The sequence below is a fragment of the Rhipicephalus microplus genome, chromosome 3, assembly GCF_043290135.1.
Source record: "Rhipicephalus microplus isolate Deutch F79 chromosome 3, USDA_Rmic, whole genome shotgun sequence".
Taxonomy (NCBI): Eukaryota; Metazoa; Arthropoda; class Arachnida; order Ixodida; family Ixodidae; genus Rhipicephalus; species Rhipicephalus microplus.
Window position 1 is genome coordinate 150,877,265 of NC_134702.1, and position 7,591 is coordinate 150,884,855.

The following is a 7,591-nucleotide window of genomic DNA, read 5'->3' on the forward strand; positions in this document are numbered from 1 at the left end:
CGAGGCCAAGCGGATAACAACCTTCATTCAATGCCTTACAGAGAGAGAGAGAGAGGGGGGGGAGATAAACGTCAATTAAAAACTCGAAATGTTAGCCTGGCTGCGAATGATTTAGTATAGAGGTGAAATGCTATATATGGATACAAAAAGTAAGCAATTACGTTTCTTCGTTTTTGCTAGCACTACCGATGTATCCTTGTTCAATCATCACTCTTTAACGTCCTTCTCACGGACAAGTCATCACTCAATTAAGGCCACGGCTATCTTCCTTTCCCCCGCCGCCTTCCTTCCTTCACTCGGGCACGTGGGCCTTTCAACGGTGCAAAAATGCACGCGGACGTTTCTAACATACTGTTTCCGTGCTAGTTTATTGTTTATAAACGCTATGATAAATAGAGCTCTCACACCCTGGTGCTTTTCCCAATGTGCAACGACTCAAGTGTGCCTTTTGTACGTCTAAGTTTTGTCACCATCGGGAAATACCCTGACTTGCGCTCGCACGCGTCATACCTATCTCACGTGCAAACACACGCTCCCGCATCGTGTCGACGTACCGATAGCACATCGTGGAATCACCTCACCGGATATCAATATCTGCGGCCTGGAAAGGTTCATAATTTTCCACCGGCCATTCCAGAGATAATGGCCCGAATAAAAATATAACGGGATGGCAAAATTCTATGTCTTTCTTAAGCTCCCCAAGGAATTACGCCCCTGTGTCCTACGACGCGAGTTATGCACCGAGTGATGTAGTAATAGTCGAGCCAATCATAACCTCAGGAGCTTCAGAAACGTGAAAATGTGCTGCACACGTCGTGGTGTGATGTAGTGACGTTATAATGTCTTTCTATAACGTCTTTCTTTATGTATTTCTATTACTTTAAATTAAAATCCTGCCCTTCAAACTTCCTAGCACTCGCTCGTTTTGTTTTCTTCAGTCCCCATTTCCTGCATCTGAAATGTATAGAAGCTGATTGATTGATCGATAAGGGGGGTTTTACGCCCCAAAACCACCATATGATTATGAGAGACGCCGTAGTGGAGGGCTCCAGAAATTTTGACCACCTGGGGCTCTTTAACGTGCACCCAAATATGAGCACACGGGCCTACAACATTTCCTTCTCCATCGGAAATGCAGCCGCCGCAGCCGGGATTTGAACCCACGACCGGGGGGCCAGCAGCCGTGTACCTTAGCCACTAGACCACCGTGGCAGGGCAATGTATGGAAGCTAAATCGATCCGAAAGAAGTTAAGATTCAGGAAAATTTACTTCAGTGAATAAATGAATCTGCTGTATGTAGGATAGAAGTTCCTGTAGTTAGTAAGCAAAATTATTCATTCTTCGCATTATTACACGAACACTTGTATGCATTCACAAGACATGATAAATAGCAAATAACACACAGCCATGACAAGATGTCAAAAATGTCTTGAGGCACAAGACAGACGATCAGAAAAAAAAATGTGGATTGTACTAATAAAGTAAAACGCTTTATTTTATTTATTTATTTATTTATTTATTTATTTTTATTTATTTATATTATTTATTTTCACATACTGCAAGTCGGGGGCTATTGCAGGAGGGCAAATAAAATACTCAAAAAATACATATATCACCAAATACGCAATAGATACTCTTGCACACACATGCGAAAATGCGCGACTACAGATATTCTATGATGATACATGAAGAGTATAACAGCACAACCTCTGTCTGGCAGATATACACGAAAATACTATACTACGTAATCCACTGATAACACTGACATATTCAAAAAGCAACCAAGAACTGTACAAGCGAGAGAAGAAGCACAGAAAAAAACGTCATTTCAGCTATGAGTGTCAAGAATGTGGTTTTCAAGTAAAGTTAAGAAAGTATTCAAATCTTTAGTATTAGTAAGACAAGCGGGCAATCTATTTCATTCTCTAATTGACTGTGGGAAGAAGGAATACTTGAAGCAGTTGGTGCTCAAACGGTATTCCTGTAAAGTCAGTGAATGTTTATGGCGTGACTGTCTGGTTTCTGAAGTAGATATGAATCTCGAGCTGTCGATGTTTACCTGCTTATGAATAAGTTGGAAAAGCATTTTTAGGCGTGCGACTTTAGCGCGATTTCATAATGCTAATAGCCCGGCTCTTGCAATTAGTTCACAGGGTGAGTTGAGCAAACTGTATTTATTATAGGTAAATCTAACCGCTTTTCTTTGTACCCCTTCTAGCTTTTTAGTTAGGTTCTTTATTGCCAGGAACCAGACTAAGTTGGCGTATTCTAATAATGGGCGGATTAAGGTTTTATAGGCTAAATGTTATGTTTGAGGTGGTGCGGAACGTAGTGGCCTTTCTATGAAAAAAAACTCTTTTGAAGGCTGAAGATGTAACATAGTAAACATGCGCCTCCCATCTAAGATCATTAGTAATTACTAGTCCTAGGTACTCATGCTGTTTTAGGGAAGTTAGCGGTGTGTCGTCAGTAGTGTAGTAAAAATATGATAGCAGTTGTTTGCGTGATATTCTTAACAAAGCTTATTTTTTTTGCGTTTAGGGTCATCTGCAATTTCGTGCACCAATTAGATACTGATAATAGGGCATTGCTAAGGGCAATATGATCAGAAGGAGAGTCAATTTCTTTGAAAATGATACAATCGTTAGCGAAAAGCTTGATGTTCGTTCTAATAGACTGGGGCAAATTGTTAATAAATATAACGAATGAATAGGGGCTAAGACGCTGCCCTGCGGTACACCTGATGTAACTTTTGATAGCTCCGATGTTTGCTGGTTTATTTTTACGAACTGTGTTCGCTCAGTCAGATATGCCCTAATCCATATTGTGATTGGTACTTTGCCTATTGTCGCCAGCAGTTTAATTATTAACTTTTGATGCGAATCCCAGTTGAATGTTTTTGAAAAGTCGAGTGAAATAAGGTCGATCTGCTTTTGATGGTCGATGGCCGATGACAGCTCATGTATAAATTCAGTGAGTTGCGCAACATTAGATAGGCCTTTGCAAAACCCGTGCTGAAATGGCCAAAAAATGTGCTCTTTTTCAAGGTAAGTAGTAATATGCTTAAGAATAATGTGCTCTAGTATTTTTCAAGTAGTTCTTGTCAAGGATATCGGGGATAATTAGCGACGTCAATGTCACTACCCGATTTGTGAATTGGTATGACTCTTGCCACTTTCTAGTCATTTGGAAGTGAGCATTTTGTTAGGGACATGCTAAATAGAATGAACAGATATTTCGTTATCCATTCGGCGTAACAGATGAGAAACTGATTCGGTATATTATCAGGGCCTGGCTGTTTCCTAACCTTTGTTTCTATCAAAACGTCAAATATACCTGCTTCGCTTAAGCGGACAGGTTCAAAGGGGTTGGCGCTATGAATTTCGAGGGGCGGTGGGACGTCGTTGTCTGGGTTGAATACTGTATGAAAGTAGTTATTGAACAAATTAGCTCGTTCTCTGCTTTCATCTGGATATAATTTGCTATCTTTTTTTTTGGATTTAAATAGTTCCAAAACTTCTGAGGTGCATCATTTATAAAGTTGGGTGAAGTGCAAGAAAAGTAGTAGTTTTTGGCTGCTTTAAATTGAGACTTCATGGAACTAATGGCTTCCATAAGGTTCTTAGTAATTAGGCATTTGATGTTTGTTTTGAAGACTTTCCCAGGCGCTTTACTTCACGTTTTGCATGAATAATGTTTCAATTTATCCAAGATTGAACTGTCTTTTCCTCTTTGTTTTAGTTGGTACGTAGTGAGATATGCACTACGATTCAATTTCTTTTAATTTCTGTCACAAGGTTTCCATATCAATATCCGGATGACCGGCAAGGCGCTGGAATTAACGAAGTTCGTGTGATAAGAGGTCCAGTATACTAGTGTCATCAGCATTGCAGAAGTTGAGATAAGACACAATTGAGTTAGAATGCCTGATGCGCTCATGTAAGAGAATCGAGCATGATACTATCTTGTGATCGGATATGTCATCTATTAGTTCAATGGTGGCTTTATCAGCGGGAAGTTGGTCACTAATAAAAATTAGATCAAGCACACTTGAAGAACACCCCTGTACACGTGTGGGCTCTTTAACAATTTGAGAGAAGTTAAATGTCAGCATAGTATCAATAATAATATTGGACGAGGGTGATTGATGGTACATGGTGAGCCAGTCGATATCGGGAAGGTTCAAATCGCCAACCAGCTTGAGTCTACTTGCTAGAGCGTGAAGGTGCAGGTATTGATACAGGGAATGCATTGCTGCCAAGCCTGATGAGAGACTGCGATAAACGCAACCTATTATCGTTGGACAGGTGGTTAAGTAGATTTTACAGAATACCGTTTCCACAGAATACCACTTCCTAAAGTACCAACCAAGAATAATGAATAAAGTAAGCACCAAGAAAAATGAATAAAGGACCAACTATACAGGTAGATTTTCTAAGCAGCAATAAATGCGGGATGACATTTTTGAAAGATAACGGTACATGCCAACACAAGAAAACGCAGCGGTGACGAAGGCGAATTAAATTGAGGTACTTAATAGATACTGCAGAGTTCTGTATGATGCCTTTGAACTTTATGCGAGTTTGAAATAAATGGAAGTGTGTTCAAGGCTGAAAATAATGAAAAAAACATGGTTGATACCTCTCTCAAAGCAGTCGGTACAACCCGACAGGAAAACATTTCGTTACAGAAGTTATTTGGTGTTTATTCTACATAGATATAACAGAAGTTATATAATTGGTGTCTGACAGCTATAGTGCCGTTTAACACAAATTCATTCACGTTGAAGCCTGGTGAGACATCTTTATCCCGACGACTAACGTGCATTCTTATTTCTCGATGAATAAACATGTTCTTGTGGTCATCGAAGCCTATCACTGTAGTGACCAAAGTAAAAAAAAAAGCGGCGTGACACCTTAAGAGCGTGACTAATTTAGGGAGGTTTTAAATATTTGCTGGAATGGAAATTATTGCACAGAAAAAAAAACCGTACCGACCGTAAGATAGCGGCTTTGAGAATGAGCATTTTTCTCGCACGCCCAACGCGTTTGTGGCGACTTTTTCGACGCGTTGAAGGAGTTAGAGCACTTCCTGGGCCCGGACCGGGCTCGGCTTGGGCCCTGGCCTGAGTGAGGCCCGTATTAGGTCCATGTGTTGTATACAGGGCGTTTCAAGAAATATGTCCAATATTATTTAAAAATTACAGAAAGTAGGCGCTTGTATGCTACCGGCGGCGTTTTCTTTACATTGGCAGAAACCATTTTCCGATATGTACAAAAACGTTATGGCCGTAATTAAGAAATTAAGAATACTTAAGCTTTTACACAATTCAAAACAATTACCTTTTCATCAAGGGCGTTTTCAAAGTGTATGGTAGATGCACCATTTGGTGTGTCAGTTTCAGTTTCATCAGCTAAATTAGCCAGATTTCATCACTCGGCGGTGATTGCCAGTGGTCGCCTTTCAATATTTTCAATTTGGCTGCAGACTATTATTCGTAGGAAGAACTTTAATTTGCCCGTTTGACTCTACTGGCTATTTTTTTTGGTTAAAAATGATTATTTTGATTTCTGCAATTACTGCCGCAATTAGTACAGATAGACGCATTAGTCATTAATTTCATCTACGGCGACATAATTGAATTTTCAAAGACGAATAAACTTCACGAAACCATCATTGCAGAAGGTAAATCGTTGGTGGATAACTCTGTTTTCCCAAGCGTCACCTCAAACTCGGAGTAAGTCTTCCGATTTGGTCGGGCCGACTGTGGAAAACAATTTCAAATAACAGCGAAGTCTGTTTGGTGTCTAATGAGAGAGCGTCGATCGCCATTAACACGAAAATGGAGTGGACTCTCCAAGGACCTTCATCGGTTGAAGAGCAAGATGGACAGTATTCGAGCATTCATATCTCCGTCCTGCGAACAGATGTCTATTAAGAAGAGTATTTCACTTACTCATCATATCGTGCTCCGAAGCTAGATGTAATTGGTATTGCAGGATAGACATTTCCGAAGCAAGAACATAAACGTGAGAGGCTTTAACGAATACATCGATTTCCGAAATGGTCACGATGAAGTTACGCTACCGAGGAAATCAGTTAACAATCATGGTGGTGGTGCCATTTTCTTGACCAAAGAAACAATTGTAGCTTCTGTAAAAAGCCTAAGTTCTCAGAAGAAAAACAGACACGCAGAGAAGATCCCCGCTGATAAAAATGGCAGCATATCCACGGAGTGAATGATGAAGAGTGGGGCGAAGCATTCGTCCGTCCAATCATTCTTGCTTCCGTCCGTCCATGCGTGCGTCTGTGTGGCCACCCACGCGTCCATCCACCCGTCCGTGCGTGCATCTGTTCGTGCGTCCGCACATCCATCTGTCGGTCCATCTCTGCGTTCGTTCATGCATCCGCTCATGCGTCCGTGCAGCCATCCGTGCGTCCATCCATGCATCTGTCTGTGTGTCCGTTCGTCCACCTATTCAACACTCCAAGTACCAGAATCTCGCATCTTTTCATCATATATTCCTCATATAGAAGCGCCGCCGTCCAGCGTAAATTCCAAGGACTGAACAAGAGGAGGCACACGCACACTTTCTTACGGCTTGCGCTTCGTGTCTACTTCCCACCTTTAACCACGTCGAGTTCATGGTATATACTACACTGTAAGCAAAAGCTATCTGAGCTTGGGGTTTTTGCGGCTCATGACCTCTGAAAACTCTCTTGCGTTTAAAATTACTACCTCGTGTAGGAGTAAAAGATGGTACATGACATAGTTTTACCACCACCTCTCAGGCAAGTAGTAAAAGGATGACAAAATCCAGTTTTACCACGTAGGAAGTTTTCTATCACGTGATTTTTAACCTGCGTTGCAGAGTTTATTACCACGTGACTGCAAGGTGCAGCTGCATTGGGGTATGGGGGGCATGGGGGTATGGGGGTATGGGGCTTTTGCCCCATACCCCCATAGTGACGCTCTCAGTGAATCCTAAAGGTACGCGAGGACCACAGATCTTTTTTTTTTTTTGGCACCGACGTGCCTCAGGACTGACCTCGAGTCAGCGCACTTTCACTGGAACTGGGGGCAGCATAAGCACAACAAGCGAGAACAGCATTCTGTGAACAAAAAAAAAAGACAGGGGGATCTTAAAAGAAGAAAAAAAAGAAAGAAAACCTGCTGTGGAAAGTTGTCCTGCATATTTTCGCAAATTGTTGGCTTTTGCTCGGCAGTGGTGCCTTGGAGACAGACGGTGCAAGAAGCTCGGTATCTGTGTGTCTGGTTGGGCTGATGGATCTCACGTGTTTCCTACATCGTCAAACGACAGTGCGCTTCCGAGCGCCTCCGAACCTGCACGTCGCGGATATCTCGCTTCCCAGCCGAATCGCGAATATCTGCCTGTGGTAACAAAACCAATCTGGTGTCATCGTCCGTGCTTGCCTACTGGAGAAGCAATAAGCGAAATGCTTCACTCTGTCGTCGGCACCGAGCCGCGGCCGCCAGTGACCAGTGGGAGTGTGTCGCCGGGGCAGGTGAAAGAAGCATCGCATATATCTTGTTACACAGCAGGTGATGTCTGCGTGAGTAATGTGCTG